The sequence below is a fragment of the Vulpes lagopus genome, chromosome 2 (genome assembly GCF_018345385.1).
Source record: "Vulpes lagopus strain Blue_001 chromosome 2, ASM1834538v1, whole genome shotgun sequence".
In the NCBI taxonomy this organism is placed as follows: domain Eukaryota; kingdom Metazoa; phylum Chordata; class Mammalia; order Carnivora; family Canidae; genus Vulpes; species Vulpes lagopus.
Window position 1 is genome coordinate 53,333,424 of NC_054825.1, and position 12,530 is coordinate 53,345,953.

The following is a 12,530-nucleotide window of genomic DNA, read 5'->3' on the forward strand; positions in this document are numbered from 1 at the left end:
ATCCTGGAGTCCTTGGATCGAGTTCCACATCAGGCTCCCCAAAGGGAGCCTGCTTCTCCCTCTGCCTGTGTGTGTGTGTGTGTGTGTGTGTGTGTGTGTGTGTCTCATGAAGAAATAAAATTTTTAAAAAATTCTCTCACCTCTCTGAGTCTGTTTCCTCAACTGCAAAATGCGGGCTAGGGAATTAAATAAAACAGCATATTTACAGTGTTGGGAGTGGAGACAAGTGCCCAGTATATGTTCAGGGAACACAGATTCCCTTTATTCCCTTGTTATACCCCACCTAGTGGCAAGTTCAATGCAGCAACATGACCCCTCTGCTCAGCCCCTCATCAACCATCCTTCCTCCCTCAACACCCCTGCCTCCAGCCATCCACAGGGGAAAGTCAGGCAGGCCCTTGAGCCTCTATCACTATGGGGCTGCAGCCCATGACTCAACCCTGAGATGGGGAAGGAGGAGACCCCAACAGGATCAGTGTCATTCTTATTGAAGGAAAATTACAGCACAGTGAGCCATGCCCTCTCTGGAACACCCTCAGGGAAGATTCTCAGGCTCTGCTACCAAGTACTCTGAGCTGGGGTACAGACCATCTGCTACCCCCACACTACCGGATATCTTCCCTCAGAGGGAGCCTTTGGGAACAGCTGTGTGAGGAAGTCCCCAGCCTCTACTTGCCCAGAACATTGACTTTACCCTCATGATCCCATCATGTTCTTTGTCTATGTCCCCCTCCACAACTCTCCTCCCATCCAGTAAATCCACGCCTTGTGGCTGCTGGTTCCTCTACCTATAGCATCCTTATACTTCCTTCACCCTCCTAGTCAACATCTTCTTCTCCAGTCCAGCTCAGATGTCTCCTCTTCTGGGCAGCCTTCCCTGACCCACCCCTCTTGCTACATCCAGTCCCCTAGACATGTCTCTGTGCCTTGGTTTCTATATCTGGAAAATGGGGCTGATGATGCCAGTATTACCAAAGCTAATCACATGGTAGTGGTAAAAATTAAATGAGATAATAGTAAAAAGCACCTTGTAAAGGGCTGTATAAGTGAACACCATTGTCAACAATAGGCATGTGTCCAACAGACACTGGCCTAAGAGCGTGTAATACTGTATGGTGGGGGATGAAAGCCCACAGTGTAGCACTGTGGAGGGAGTGCTGGACTCAGAGGTAGAAAACCTGCTGCTGTCTGCTCCTGGGCTAAGTATCCCTGAGCCAACTCTTGTCCTCTCAAAGCCTCAGTTCCCCCCTCTGCATATGGATGTGGCCTCCATGGGCCCTCCAGCTACATTCCCTTGGCTCAGAGGTTCTGGGTTCTGGGCCATGTGGGTGTTCCCTGAGCTCCAAGACCCTTCGCTGATCTCAGGCTGGACAGCTCCTGTGGTATTTCAGGGGGCGGGGAAGGCTCCCAGCTCTCAGCATCTGGACAGCACCACAGGCTGGTTGGATTAAGAACTCAGCTGATGTTAGACCTGGGCTGCCAGGTAGGGTGTGGGAGAGCGGGGAGTTCCCTCCCAGAGCAAAAGGGTAGGGACCAGCAGTGGTAAGGAGCTCCAAGGCCTCGAAGATCTAGGCCAATGCTAGCCCCTTAGTGGAGGAACTAAGAGACTGCAGCTTTTGGGCCAAGATCACCAAGATCATTTAGACCCTGATATCTTGGTTAGCCCTAATCCAGATATAAGACATAGGGTTCTCACTTGATGCTATGGAGAAGAAAAATTTTCCACTTTGATTATTCAGAAATCTTATTAAGCAATAAAGGGCACTGTCCCACACACAGCGACTCTGTCATATCTGAGACTATGGGAATTTTTTTAAAGTCCTTTGGTGTGTCTTTGATGCTGGATCCAGTAATTGGCTGTTAGATTTTAAAGGCTTGGCATTTCCACTGTGAGTCATAACTGTTCATTGACACACCTCGTTTATTGCTTAATGCCATTTATAGCTCCAAAAGATAAAATGCATTGCATGAAAAATTTTAAAACTGCACTTCTTTAAATAGACTCTGTACTGTATACTTTTTTCTAGGTCTTTCATCCATTTGTTTACCCATCAAATGTTTATCTTGTGTCTCCTGTGTACTGGCAACTTCTCTCATCTTCACACTCTCACACCCATCATGTTACTTAATTATGACGACCATCCCAGGAGCCCGAGTTGTTATTCTCTTTTCACAAGTGAGGAAAGTGCAACTCAGAGAGGTTTAGTTACTTACCCAAGGCCACAGAGTAAATGACTGGACCAGGATTTCAACTTAAGACCTTGAAACTCTAATTGTATCATATTTGCCTCTTCTCACCTCCATAGTCCTCATGCCCTGCCCCCTACTATTTTGAAGCAGAGAACACTGAGGAGAGTTATAGCTGGGTGGATGGAACACATCTACCCAATGGTGGGTATTAATTCTTTCAACACAGATCAGTGAGAACTGGCTAAAAGGTATTAATTCTTTCAACACAGATCAGTGAGAACTGGCTAAACAGGAACACTTGGTCTTAGACCAGAAACCTAAAGATCATGGTCATCTATTACATGCCAGGACCCACGGGGGCTAAATGGCACCTTACTATTACAAATACCTGGATAATGAGAAGAAATCTAAAAGGGGCACAGATAGGGATGCCTGGGTGGCTCAGTGGTTGATCATCTGCCTTCAGGTCAGGACATGATTCTGGAGTCCTGGGATTGAGTCCCACATCAGGCTTCCCTCAGGGTGCCTGCTTCTCCCTTTGCCTATGTCTCTGCCTCTCTCTGTCTCTAATGAATAAATAAATAAAATCTTAAAAAAATAAAAGAGGCACAGATAACTAGGACTCAAGGTAGCTAGTCCTGCAGAAGAGGATCTAAATGAGGAATAAATTCTACCAATTAGAAATCAAGTCTGAACTTGAGATAAGAAAAGAGGAAAAAAGTCATCCTTTCAAAAAACCCTCTGATATGACATCTAATCTCACAACATTAGATTAAGATGCTTTACATAGTGGCAAGATAGGGTATGAGACTACATCCTTGGGAAGGAGGTGTTGTGAGGTGGGGCAATAGTGGCACTGCTTTGGCACCATCAGATCCCGGGCATTTGCTCGGGCAACCGGCTTGATTGCTTCTGGCCTTGTTTCTTTATCTGGAAAAGGGAGATTTTCCCCATCTCTTGGAATATTACCAGTAGATTAAATGAGATAAGATGTGCAAAGCCCTCAATGCAGTTCCTTGAGTGTGGCAGCTGCTTGAAAATGGTTATTTCAATTCCATGAGTTATATTGAAGTAGTTGGTCCAGATTAGAGGGGACCCAAAGTTGGGTCCAAAAGATGGCCCCTGGGATCTACGGGTTAACACAGCATAAGCATGAATCTTTGTAAAGAGACTCTTGTTTTCCCAATGTGCTGATGAGACCCCTACATCCATAACAGAGTTGGTCTAAATGGAAGTGAAGTGAGTTCTAATTTGAGAACTGTAATGGAATGTTCATGCACCAATGGCAAATACTAATGATGATTGCAAACAAAGGGTAAGGACCTATATAAATGAAAGGTCTTCTTCATTCTCTGGAGGAAAAGAAATATTTGAGACTGCTGGTTAGGTGCTTTAGATTGAAGAAGGCCAATACAACATGGGAGACAACATGGTGGAGAGAAGCCTGGACTTCCAGCAAGAGGACCAAATCCCAGCTCTACCCACCAACAAGCTTTGACACTGTAGGCAAGTCACCAAGTGTCTTGCCTTATTGGTGGGAATAGTTGTCTTATCTCTGTCATAAAATTATTGTTACAGCAAAAAACTGTTGTGACAATTCCTTTAAAAATTAAGTATGGAATTACCATATGATCCAGCAATTTCACTTCTAGGTATATACCCAAAAGATTGAAAGTAGGGACTCAAACAGATATTTGTACAGCCATGTTCACAGCATTATTATTCACAATAGCCCAAAGGTGGAAATAACTCAAATGTCCATCAACAGATGAATGAATTTTTAAAAATGTTGTATCTACAGACAACAGAATATTACTTATCCTAAACAAGAAGTGAAATTCTAATACATGCTATAACATTGATGAACCTTGAATACATTATACTAAATAAAATAAGCTAGACACAAAGGGGCAAATATCGTATAATTCCATTTATATGAGGTACCTACAATAGTCAAATTCATAGAGAAAAACATTAGAATAGTGGTTACCAGGAACTAGGGGATAGGAGAATGGGAGTTATTGTTTAAGGGGTACAGAGTTTCAGCATGGGATGATAAAAAAAGATTTGAAGATGGATGGTGGTGATAGCTGCAGAACAATATAGATGAACTTAATGCCACTGAACTGTATGCTCAAAAATGCTTAAAATGATATATTTTACATTATGTATATTTTACCACAATTTTTAAAGTGATAATTTTTTTAAAGAAATGGTGTAACTTAGAAGAAAATGCTTTGCAATCTGTGGAGCAATACAAACCAATTAGCTGTGGTAAAGAGGTTAGGATATAGTGTTTACATTTATGTTAGAGCAACCATTAAAATTGGGGCCCCCACCTAGAACTTCCTACAGCTGTTTTCTCATATGTACAATATCAGGAAGATGTAGGTACAAAAAAGAAATAGCACAACGTCAGGAAGATGTAGATATGAAAAAGAAATAGAAAAGAGTTGAACATGGGGCTTCCTCTGGGAAGTATAAAACAGGAGTGGGAGGACTGCTGTTTTTCCTAACACACTTTGAACAATTGGGCCCATTATTTTTTATAATTTTTTAGAATTTTTAATTTTTTATTTATTAGAGTGAGAGAGAGAACAAGAGAGAAAGCACATAGGGAGAAGAGACAGGCTCCCCACTGACCAGGAAGCCCAACACAGGGCTTGATCCCAGGACTCTGGGGATGATGACCTGAACTGAAGGCAGACACTCAACCAACTGAGCCACCTATAGGCACCTGTATTTGGACTCTTTAAGCTATGCAGATAATGGGGGGTGCCTGGCTGGTTCAGTTGGTGGAGTGTGTGACTCTGGATCTGGGGGTTATGAGTTGAACTCATGTTGGGTGTAGAGATTACTTACAAAAATAAAATAAAATCTTAAAAAAAACTAATAAAATTTAAAAAAAACCTGTGCAGATGCAGGCAACTCACAAAAACAAACATATCTTTGACTTTATTGGAGGCCAAATTAGAGAAAAGAAAAAATACCAAATGTTTCTAATTCATTAGTTTTTTTTTTTTTTAATGCTTCTCTTTTCCTATCTGTTCTATGTCACTGACTTCCATCCCACAATAAAATGAACCAGGTCAATGACAACTGGGTGTGATTGCCAGAAGGAGGTAGCTGACGAACACAGAGCTCCCTGTCTTGTTCCCTCTCTGCTTGCTAGGCCCCCCACGAGGGGATGGCCTTGCCCCAGGACTCTCCGTGTGAGCCCATTGCTAAATGAATCAACTGGCTCTCCTATGTATTAATCAGTCTCTCAGGAATCTGGAGCCCAGGCCAAATGCTCCAGAGCTTGGTTTCCTTATGTGAACTTTGCAGATGGAGTCTGACAACCTTCAAAACCAGGACCAAACTCAGGTTCCGAAGGACCTGTCAAGGTGTTCTTTGAAGTTCTTCCTCCCAGGCCTGAGTCCTTTTAATTGCAACACTTAGAGTAAAAATCCAACAATAAACTCTGTGCATAAAGGGAAGTATATACCAATAAATAAAAATGAACTTTGGCAGTAAGTTGGCACAATTTCTAAATAGCACTTTGCAGGTACTAACTCAATTTTGCCCATTAATATTTTTTTTTACTATCTTTTTTGAGATGTAATTCACATATACAACCCACTCATTTAAAGTGCACACTTTAATGTTTTTTTTTTTTTAAGATTTAGTTATTTATTCATGAGAGATACAGAAAGAGAGGCAGAAACATAGGCAGAGGGAGAAGCAGGTTCCTCGAGGGCAGCCCCATGTGGGACTCGATCTGGGGACTCCATGATCATGACCTGACCCGAAGGTAGACGCTCAACTGCTGAGCCACCCAGGCATCCCTAATGGTTTTTGGTATATTACATTATAAATCTTTTTAAATTGTAGCAAAAAATATATATATAGATAACATAAAATTGATCATTTTAACCATTTTTAAGTGGACAATTCAGAGGCATTCATTACATTCCCAATGTTTCATTCAATAACTGTGAGGACTACCATTTTATAGATGGGAAACTTGAGTCTAAGTATGGCTAACAAATTCACCCACCATTACTCAGTGAGGAAGTGGCCAGGTAGAGTCGTGCAAATCTAGATCTGCCAACCCTGAAAGCTGAGCTCTTCCCAGCATGTTGTGTTGCCTTCTCCTGAGGCAGAGAGGTCCCTCGGAGGGAAGCAGTCCAGAGCGGCTGGAAGGTGGGCTTGTTGGTGCCCACAGTGGTCAGGGAGGGGAAACTACAGAGTACCTTCTGGTCCCTGGTGGCTCCTCACCCGCCCTTCCTACTCGACTTTGAACCAGTCTCTCCTTTGTGCCTATTACAGGTTCTCCTTTGAGGACATGAATAAGCCACCCTTCTGGCCAAACTTCGGGAAAGAAGGACCCACCACTGTCTCTGCTTCCTCATTCCTTGTTATTCCTCAACCTACCGAGATCCCATTGCTCCTCTGATGCGACCCCAATTGCAGGTGGTGTCACTGAGTGACCAAATGCAATGGCTGCCTCTCTTGGCAACTGTGCTGGCTTTTCCTATGCTCCCATGGCATCCTACTCTCACAATCCTCCCAGCTCTGACCATTCCTCTACCTCCTTCACTCTGCCCTGCCTTTAGAGGCTGGCGTACCTCAGAGTTTGGTCCCAAGCCCTCTGCCACTGTTCCTGCTTGCCCTGGACAGCCTCGTGTGCCAGTGCCAAAACTACACCTCCTGCTGGACCTCCCATCTGAGCTCCAACCTCAACTCCCACGTGGCTACCCTTGCTGGTCATCCCACAGGGGCCTCAAGTCAACCATGTCTATCTAACATGGAACTCATCATCCTCTCCAGCTCCAAACCAGCTCCCCTCCCCTTGTCCTCAAGCCCCAGGCACCAGAGGCAGAAACCTGGAGTCATTCCCTCAAATATGAACTCTACCAGGACAGAGATTTTGTTCCTTTACTTATTTTTAACCCTATATTTTAAGCACCTGGGACCATTTCTGGCTATAGGTGTGCCTAATAAGTATTTACTGAATAAATGCTTGCCCTGTCCCTACATACACACATATGTATGTCCATACCATACAGATGGTCCCAACCATCTCCAAGACCTGTCTATTCTGCATCCTAACACATCTTCCCATATACCTCTGCTCCTCCAGTGGCTCTACTGCTACCCTAGTCTAACCTTTCCTCATCTCTTGCCTGGACAAATACAACAACCTCTTCACTGTTACTTGTGCTCTTTACTCCTGATCTCCCCATTTCCAGACCACTCCCCAGGTCACCAGCCAGTGGATTCTTAGAAAAACCCAAATGTACAAACAAAAACAAAAACCAATTTTTGCCCTTACCTGCTAAAAATCCTTCAGAGTCCCTGTCGTGATCAGGATAATTTTCTTGGCATTAAGGGAGGTCTGGAATGGTTTTGAATAAACATTTCTCTGCTCTCTGTAGCAGACTAAGGGCCAGAACCCTTGGCCCACCCAGCTCAAAACTTTCTTCCTGGGGGTGGTCGCAGAGCTCTCTAACCTCAGAGACCTCTGGCAGCTCCCCGCCAACATGCTGGCCTGTGTTAGGGCCATCTGGGGCTCCCATTCCACATCCTCTACCCTGTTTCTCCCACCCACTCTGGAGTCCATTCAGGAAACGTGACTTGGAAGTTGTGCCCAGCAATTCTGCAGAACTGGGGAAAAGAAAAGAGAGGGACAGAGGCAGAACTGCCAGGGTGATTCATCCCTCTCCTTGCCTAGGATCCCTCTTTCCTGCCATCCTGAGCCTGCATCCTGATCTGCCTGTGGCCACCCCTGAGGATCCCCAAGTAGGGACCTTAGACTGCCAGTGAGAGGACAGAGGCCATTGTCAAGGTACCAGCACAGAGAGAGACCCAGCTTCCCCCCTTTATTCAAGAAAAAGACTCCTACCTTCAGCTGCCGTCATGGGCTTGGGTTTTGGTAACTTAGAGCCTGAGGGGTGAGCCTGGAGTAATGGAGATTGGGGTACAATGAACCGTGGAAATCAGGCCACAGAGTTAGGAGTTCCTAAGCATAGGACATGGAGGGATTCTGGCTGTCAGGATTTTTTTTTCTGGAATGCTTTGGAATCAGGCTGCAGGAACCCTTGAGAAATCTTAGAATCCAGGCTCTGAGGACATCCTAGTGGTGGCATTGAGTTGAATCTGTGGGATCTTTTTGGGAAATGTACTTCATTCAGGCTACAAAGGCTCTGCAGGGACTCACAGATTCAGGAAGGCGGCTTCTGGGCAGATGTGCTGAGTGCTGACTCTGACTATCAGGATGTCCAAGGGAGGGTACTGAGCTCAGGGCCAACAAGACGTTCTTGGGGACTATATTGAACTCAAGTCATGGGGGCTTATTGGAGGGATCAGTGAACTGAGTTTAAGTACGCTTCTTAGGAATCTCACTGAACTCATGCTGCAAGCCTAGAGCTTTGCCTACAGATTCAAAGTCCATGTGGCTTCCCTTTGCCTCACAAACCCGGAGTTACTTGACCTAGAGACAGGCACAGACTGCAGTCACCCACAGGGTCATTCAGTCTCTCAATCTCTCTCTGTCTCTCTCTGTCTCTCTCTGTCTCTCTCTCTCTCTCTCTCTCTCTCTCTCACACACACACACACACACACACACACACACACAGACACACAGACACCCTTCCCAGCCCCTTCTCTTACTTCTTTTACATTTTCCTGACCTCTAAACAGGGGTTCTCAGCACTCAGTCCTCAGACCTCCCATCTTGTTGGCACTCACTCCCCCAGGTAATCCCACCCAGTCTGATGACATTAAGCACCACCAGCTCTCTGATGACTCTCCTTTTCCAACCTAGACCCTTCCCATCAATTCCAGACTCACTTATATCCAATTGTCTGTTCGACACACACACCTGGATGGCTGACGGGCACCTCAAACTCAACATGTCCAAAAACAGAGACTTTTTTTTTTTTTTAAGATTTAAAAAATTGATTCATTTGAGAGAAAGAGAGAGAATGAGTGGGAGGAGGAGAGGAACAGAAAAAGAGGGAGAAGTAGACTCCTTGCTGAGCAGGGAGCCCAATGGGGGGCTTGATCCCAAGAACCCAAGATCATGATCTGAACTGAAAGCAGACGTTTAACTGATGAGCCACCCAGGAGCCCCTGAGCAGTTAGACTTACTTCTGACCTTCCCTCCCACACTCCTTCCTCCCGCAGTCTTCCTTATCTTAATAAATGGCAACTGCATTCTCTCAGGTTCCCACGTCTAAAAACAGAGTCGCCTATGATCCCATCTTTCATATTCTATATCAGCAAATCCTGTTGATTCTACCTGTAAAATATGTTCAGAATCCAACCTCACATGACCATCTCTACCACGTCCACCCTGGTTGACACCATCATTAGCTCTCCCTGGGTCATTTTTCTAGCCTCCCGGTTTTCTGCATAGGTCTCCTTGCCTCCATCCTTGCCCTCATCTATTTGCAATGTTGCAGTCCTTTCAAAAATGCAAGCCAGAGCACATCACTCAGTTCACAACCCACCAATGGTCCCCATCTCAGAGCAAAAGCCAGCATTCTTACATTGATCTTCTTTGCTTCACCTGATTCTTCCTCCCCACTCCTCTCTCTCTTCTCTCATCCCCATCACCCTTTCTCCTGTTCACTCCACTCCAATCCTCCTCGGAACTCCCCACCCCTTTGCTCAGTTTTGTATTTTCTCTGTAACTCTTATCACCGTCTGATATACTATAGATTTATTTTCTTCTTTGTTCATGGTCTCCCTTCACTAGAATCTAGACTCCACGAAGGCAAAGATTTTGTCCCAGGGCCTTCCTGGGGATATAGCAGTGCCTGGAAAATAATGAGTATTCAATAAATATTTGTTGAATGAATGAATGAATGCTGAGAACCAAGGAGATTTTTGTTGGAATGAATGAAACTGGATCTCACTCTTGCCCTTTGCAGGGCTCGCAGGCTTATATCTTCCTTTTCAGAGATTTGAGGAAACAAAAAGAAATTTTCTAAATCAGCTACCAAGGCTGTTACATGAAAATCAATACTTAGACTAAAAGGAGAGAAGGACGCCTGGGTGGCTCAGTGGTTGAGCATCTGCCTTTGGCTTAGGTCATGATCCCGGGGTCCTGGGATGGAGTCCCACATCAGGCTCCCTGTAGGGAGCCTCCTTCTCCCTCTAGCTATTATGTCTCTACCTCTCTCTGTGTGTCTCTCATGAATAAATAAATAAAATATTCTAAAAAATAATAAAGGGAGGGAGTTTAGGACTTGTACACCAGTATGGTTTGCTTGAAACATGACAGCTTAAAGGGTAACAAAACAGATATGGGATAATGTCTTGCCTGGAAACAAAAACCACTTTGAGTATTTTTTTTAAAGATTTTTTTTAATTTACTCATGAGAGACATGCAGAGAGAGACAGAGACATAATAGGTAGAGGGAGAAGCAGGATCCCTGCAGGGAGCCCGATGTGGAACTCAATCCCAGGACCCCAGGATCACGCCCTGAGCCAAAGGCAGATGCTCAATCACTGAGCCACCCAGGCCCCTCTTGAGTATTTACTTTAAAACAGAGATGTTCATGAAGAGAACTGGCTACAAAAGTGATGGAAGAACAAGAGTGGGGGGAACATAATACAGCTCAGAGGTGAGAAGCAGCTAGAAGCCACTTGTAACCCTAGGTTTGGAGGTTCCCGGGAGGAGCTTCTAGGGCACAGGAGCCAGGGACACCAACAGAAGCTGGAACCACAGAACAAATGTAGAGATGCAGTCAGAGGCACCGGTTGGGAAGAAATAGCCTGGCCCTTCCCCAGTACCTCCCTCCAGGGCCTCCCATTGGCCAAAGCTGATCCAGGAGCCTGGAAAATGCAGCCTGTAATACAGACCAGAGCAGGGAAAGAAGAGGACTGGCAAGGAGGGCAAATGGCACAGGCGCAGGAGAGGCACAGTGGTTCTTCCACAGGTAGAAGAGGTGAGAGAGACACGGGGGAGAGGCAGAGGCAGCAGCAGAGCCCATGAGTGTGAGCAGGAAGGAAAAATCAGGCCTGAAGTGTACTTTCAGTTTGGGCTAAAGCCGTAGGAGGTGCTGTCCCGCATCACCCTATATAATTTTTATCACTTGCTTCTAGTCTCTCATTTCTGGCAGCTGCTTTAAAGAGAGGAATCTGGGGCTCCCGGATCTGGGGCTTCCAAACCTGCTTCAGCCCTTCTCTCTCAAGGTTGAACCACCTCTGCTATTTGAGAGCAGTCCAGAGCACAGCCTCTGTGAGCCCTTTACCGTGTGGGAGGCACCAGCCTGGGGTTGTCCATGGCCACATGGGTCTCTGATAGCCCCCAGAGTATCCACTATCTCCTGCTGCAGCACTGGAGGATGACAGAAAGCACCCCAGGTGCAACTGGTGCCTTCAATGGAGCAGAAGCTCCATTCATATTCTTCACTGCTCTTGAAGGCCTCACCTCCAGAAGGAGGAGAGAGTTTGTTCGGCCTCAGTTAGAGCCAAGACCACTGGGCACATTTCTGAAGAGGAAGGCTTAAGTTAAGGAAGAAGTTTTAACAACTGGAGTGGCCAGCAATGGAACTGGCCATCTTGTAAAGGAGTGAGGTTCCCATTCCAGGAGGTGTTCTAGCAAGGGTCTATCCAAAACATGTAGTAGAAGCCTGCTGTGGTCAAATGCATGGAATACATTCTTAATCTCTGAACCTGTGAATAGGTTACCTCATGGCAAAATGTATCTTACAAATGTGATTAAGTTAAAGATCTTGAAATGGGAAAATATGCCTGGATCGTTTAGGTGGGCCCAAAGTAATCAAGGGTCAGAGAAAAAGATGTGACGACAAAGGCAGAGTTTGGAGTGATTGTTCTTTGAAGATGGAAGAAGGGGCCATGAGCCAAAGGATGCAGGTGCCTCCAGAAGCTAGAAATGGATTCTTCCCAAAGCCTTGAGGAATACTCTTGATTTCAGCTCTGTGAGACCCACTCTAGGCTTTGACCTCCAACACTGTAAGACAATAAATTCTTGTTTTAGGCCACTGAACTTGTGGCAATTTATCAAAACAGAAAACTAACACAGAAGGGCTGTGACCAAATCCCAAGACAACTAGCACATGGCCTGGTAATCAGTAGAAAACTCATCTCTCATCAAAAGGAAATAACAAAGCAATTAAGAGCCTGTGCCTTAGAGGCAGATAGACCTGGATTTGAATCCCAGCTCTGCTACATTACACAGTATCTCAGAGCCCCAACTCCTCATCCATAAAGTGGAAGCATCAATACCTCCCTCACTCAGGGAGGTCATGAAGATGAAATAAAATAATGCAGGTAGGGGCACCTGGTGGCTCAGTGGTTGAGCATCTGCCTTTAGCTCCAGTAAT